Raw genomic sequence first — 5,795 nt, 5'->3', positions numbered from 1 at the left:
TTCTCTCCTGAAAAGAGGGAAGAGTATAAATAAATGACCTTTGGAGAGTGTCACCCACTAGAGTTAAGGAAGGAGGGGAGGTAGGAGGGGAAGAGAGGTCCACGGACTCCGAGGGATGATGGTGTTTCAGGAAGGAGATGCTAGTGGAGGGGCAAGGTCTTGAAATTCTAAGAGCTATGAAGTCGAAGAAAGGCTTTTAATTTGCTGATTAAGTGGTTCTGGTGACCTCTGGGAGGTAGCTTTAAGTGAAAGACCAAAAGCCAGATTGAATGAAGTTAAAGAATGTTGATTAGTCCGTAAAGGGAAATGATGGACGAAACCCTTTCATCTAAACCAGCTTTGGGGTGGAAAAGAGAAATACTGGCCGGTAGCAGGTGGCTCAATAGGGTCAGGAAAATGTGTTGTATGTGCTTTTCTCCCCCAATCTGCAAGACATGGAGCTTTGAGGATAAACACAAAGTGGGGACAGTTGCAGAGATGGAACTGGAGAAACTTGACTCAGCATCATACGGATAATGTCAGAGAAAAGTCATGCCAGAGGGGAGATTTAGTGTCTATATTAATTTATCAGCCTTTCAAATAAAGACAACCATTCTTCAGCCAGAGCTGTGAAATGGATTAAATGACCTATCCAATGCCCAGATCTGCTTTAACATGGAGCCTGAGAGGACCCTGGACGGCCTTGTGGTTCACCTGCATCTCGCAGGGGGATGCCTGCAGCGGACGGACGGCAAGAGAGAGGACCTGCGTGAAGGGCTGCGGAAGAAAGTGCTCTCAGTAATCGTGTTCAGGAAAGACCTACCTGCACCAGGCACCGGTGTCAGCGCCAGAAAACCAGACGTGCTTCTGGGAGTTAGCGGGGTTTAAAGAGAGGAATTAAAGGAACCCTGTGCTGGGTGAATTAAGTTACACAGCAGCTGGAGAAAAGAGATGCTAAATACAGACCACCTGTTAGGCCACTGATCTAGTAAACAGGACCAGAGTGTAGACTGTAGACACTATGAAGGATGTTGTTTAAGTAGGTGGTTTCAGCATCTGATTGGTGAAGAATCTGTTACTTTCAGTGAGTGCTGAAAGTCCAAAGAGATGCAGCTGACCAGAACTGGGGTTGGCTCTGGCAGTCATCAGACCTGCAGGTGGGTGAGAGCATGATGTTAGAGATAAAGCAAGATCCCAGGAGCCGAGTGTTCCAAACTGGGAAAAGCAGGATGCCATCGTGCACCGGTTCCCTTGTTAAAATGCAATTGATGGATCCAGGACCAGCACGATGGAAACCCCTCAGCTATCCAGCATGACTGGAGCACCTACCACAGGACAGGTCCTTAGCACTGAGTCGTGAGTTTCCTGCAGAACAGCGCCGTTCTTGGAGTATGGAGACAGACTCAGAAAAGGAGAGCTGGAACCACAGAATAATCCTTACGAGTGGGAGAAAGCAGTGTAAATATTTTGCACAGAGTTAATACAAATACCTAACTTATCTGTACAATTATCCTACACATGAAAATCATAGTTTAAAGTGGTTTAAAATGCATGATGTAGCCTTTAAGTTTGCTCTGGTTCACATCTGAAGACATTACTGGTTACCTCTTTGAACAGTTTCAAACAATAATCATGTTGGAAGAGCAGAAAAGAAATGGAGAGTGCTTTGAAGAAAGGAGAAGCACATTTTCCAAGCATCTGCTTCTATTTCAAAAAAGAAAATAGCACTGAGTTAGTTGTTCTTAAGAATGATCTCCCAATTGACTAACTTGCATCATGACTTTCCAGGTGCAAGGACAATTTCATTCAAAATAATAATCAGCAAAAATTCCATGAGTCAGGGTCGTATAAATCCCTGAATATGTCTGAGATTTAAAAAAAAAAAAAAAGTAAACTTCCTTTTCTCATTACTAATAGTATTCTTGGTCATTTATTTTTTTATATTTTTAATTAAATTTTGGAGAATGGGTTAAAATCTGTTAAACAACCTCAAATTCTGGGAGCTGGGTTCTGTAGTTTTCCGAGCTGGGTTCTGTAGTTTTCCTAATACTTTTTACATGATTAATAATTTTCTCATCAAAACCTAACCTGTGAAATTCGTAGCTAATTTCTACTAAAAAGATTTGAAAGTCAAATGCAGACACACTTTAAAATATAAAATAAAATATAGAATATAGAGTAAATCTATCATTGATTTATTTTGGAAGCTTTGATGCATGACAGCCATATACTGAGTCTTGAACGCTCAGTTTTCCTGGGGTATACTACAAACGGACTCTTTCTTCAATAATCTGCTGTTTATTGTTAAATATCCAGTGTGGTGTTGAAGCAAGCTTACCACATCAGCATAATATGCTCTTTCCATGACTACCTGAGCCCCTCTCCACTCCATCCAGATGCCAATCTTAGTGATCAAACCTGACAGTCATCACAACATCCTTCTGTAAAAAATTCAACTTCTCCTCCCATCATAAGAATATCAGTCGGAAAATGTAAACAGCCATCTCCCCAGGACGGTATAAAATGGCACTCCTACGGCACCGTAGGTGGAACAAAAGCCGTTTTTGGTGTTTGCAGCCTCAGCAGCTGCAGGCGGATGCATTTGGCTTTCTCTTAAATAGAGGCTGGAGTATAAAAATAGACACCAGCATTTATGGGAAGCTTAGGCCTGTGGAAGTTTCACAGATTTAGAAAGTTCACTAATCACCATCAATTAAAACCTCTGCCTCCCTGTTGCATGAATTATTCACAATAGTGCACAGAAGAGCAAGAGTTTTAGAAATATTTATTGTGAGCAAATGTTGGAAAATAGTGAAATACAAGGTAAAAAAAGGTTCTGAAAAAGTCTTTCCATTTGTAAACACAAAGGAAATAGTCACTTTAGCTTTATCATTGAAATATATCTTAACTTACCCATTGATGGATGTATTTATTCTATAAAAATATTTTTGATCCCTGATACACTTTGTAAAAAATTTTGATGAAATAAGTTTCTTTTAGTCTTTATCAAATAAATATTTCATAACTGATATTCCAATTTAGCACATCAATCAATATGCAAACACACACATGTATATATTACATATATGCAAAGGCACACAGTATGATTTTATAAATAACTGCACATTTAGTAACATTAAGTACTTCATAAAGTCTGTATGTTTCACTAACATTAAATTAAAAATTAAACTAACCCTTTTGAATCTAAGTACCATCATCATGTTTGTATTCCTTTTCGAGTCTGCTGATGGCTTGGGTAAATCGTCAATGAATGGGCATAAACGAGCCGATTCTGCTCTGTCCTAAGCTCTACTCCAGCGCTGCATCTCTTCCCCAGTCAGCACCACTGAGCGTCATTTCTCAAGAACTTTCCGCGAGTCTGTCCCGTGAGAAAGAGGTCCGAGGCGAGCACGGTCAGAAGACGGGGTCAGGAAAGGCCGCTGTGTCTTCCTTCCATCCGCGAGGCCTTCCCGCCCTCCAGCCTTGGTGCACCTGCCAGCACCTGCTCCTCGGCGGCGGGGGCAGCTCTGTCCTGGAAGACCGAGGAGGGTGTCAACGGGGACACGGGCCGATCCCGCGCTGTGGATCCCAGCCCTGCCGTCTGTGATCTAAAGCTCCGGGATAAAGACAAACGGTCACCACGGTCCATGGAATTCAACCACGACAGGTGCATTTACGTGTCCATGCATTACAGACAAAAAGTAAATTAAAGTAACATTACAGTGACTCAAATCTCATATAAAAGGAAACTCAGATGAAGGACAGAACAAATCACAGATTAAGAATAATTTGATTTAAAGTCTTCAAGTCTCTTTTCATTGCAGAAATATACTGATTCTGTTGCTCATCCCAGCTTGCTTACACTCCAGCCTTTGAAAACGATTACACTTTATTATTAATCAGTGCTGTATTTTGATTTGTTTCAATAAAATAATTATAAAAACTTATCCAATAATAAAGATTTAGATTAAGGACACACTATTTATGGCTATAATTAAATAATTCTTATGCAAGAATAAATAAAAGGCACCATTTTATGCAAATATATGTTGGGATATATTATTTAAAATTTTTAAGAATACCATTGAAGCTTTCTCTATAGGGCCATTTTAATGTAAAATAACATGTTTTGTTAATATGTTGCCACCACTTTTATTGTCTTACATGTTGTATTGTTTAGTAAATGTGTATACGAGGATATACATTTTAACATATATATATTTCTACATATAGACATTTTTCTAGGAACATTTAACCTGCTCATAAACCTTTGGCCACCAAAAGATACACTTACTATACCCTAACACCACTTAGATCTCTCCTGTATCTTAAAATATCTACCAAGTTGAAGTTTTCAATGATTTATACATTTTTGAATCTTGCCACTAAATGAAGAAAAAGGCACAAGGTATAGATTAAATAGTTAAGGCTAAGGTGCTTAACTATGGAAAATTGCTAGTTTTAGACTATGATAAATTTAACAAACATGAAGAAGAAACAGCCCTGCAACAATTAAATTTGTTTTATCACCATTTTATTTTTTAAAAGAGTAGCAGGTTATCTTTTCCTCACAATAACCTATGTTATTGTAAATTTTTATTAAATATCGTTACTTTTGTGAATAAAACCAGAACTAGTACAGAAGGCAGTGTATCTATTGTTATGAATGGGTCTTGAGAAACTTGAACTAGCTTGGAAACACAAAAGGTTTCAGCCCTAATGAAGGAATTCAAATAATCATCCTTCACCATTTTTCAAGCCTAAAGCACTTTTTAACTGATTTGGCAGTGTATGATGAATCAAATCTCTAAAATGATTTTCTAAGTATGCTCTACATCACAAATCATAATTTATTTCTGCCCTAATTAAGAACATCATTGCTATGGTTATCTTCACCCACAGCTTCTATACTGAGTTTCTGCCTGAAGCAGGAGTTGAGCTCTGAATATTGAATTTTCCTGGAAACCTGATTTAGTGCCATGTTAGTAGTAACCAGCATATTTACAATTTTGAGTTCCTACGGTTTTCATTCAATAACATATTAACAGTGTATGTGCATACACAGAAACCACGTCGAATCACGGAAGGGCCGTCTTCCTTGGTAGCGAGGACAGCCAGGCAAGTGTGCCCCGTGACCCCGATTGTCTCGTCTCCACTGGAGACAACGCGTGCACACACGCAAATGCCTGTGTGCGTATGCATGGGTATCTTTAGGCTTAAAATATCCCTTTTGTGTAAGAATCTAACCGAGTCTTCCTGAAAACACATTACTGGGCCGTGTTCAGTGGTTTCTACCACAAGGTGGCAGCATTGCTCCGATGTAGAGGGTAGAGTCTGAACCTTCCATCTGAGATAGAAATTAAAGTCAGTTGGGTTTTCTCAGAAAGCATCACGGGTGCTTCCCATGACAATTCCTCAGACTAAAACCCATGTGTTATTTTATAACACAAATTTGGTCATCAAGATGTGATTTAACTTAGTAGTCCTATTTCTAATTATTAAGAAAAGTGTACAGCATATGAGTTAGTAGTATCAAAAAAATCATGCATTTTATTCCTATTCATCTATTTCTACAGGTGGATCATTTTTCATATTTCAAATAGCCTGCAGGTGTTGAAACAAGGTCAAAATACCATGGCCTTTACGTTACTAATGGCTTAGTCATTCTACTGACAGGGGCCATATAACTAAACTACAGTTGCAATGATATTGAAGTTATGTCTTGGAAATCTTCAGCTTCATTTCTACTGCTTGACAGGAATAATATATATTGTCTTGGAATTACTTCTATATAAAAGAATGGAAAAAATAATTTA

This window comes from Choloepus didactylus, chromosome 16 (assembly GCF_015220235.1).
Source record: "Choloepus didactylus isolate mChoDid1 chromosome 16, mChoDid1.pri, whole genome shotgun sequence".
Lineage (NCBI taxonomy): Eukaryota > Metazoa > Chordata > Mammalia > Pilosa > Megalonychidae > Choloepus > Choloepus didactylus.
This window is presented reverse-complemented; position numbering follows the sequence as displayed.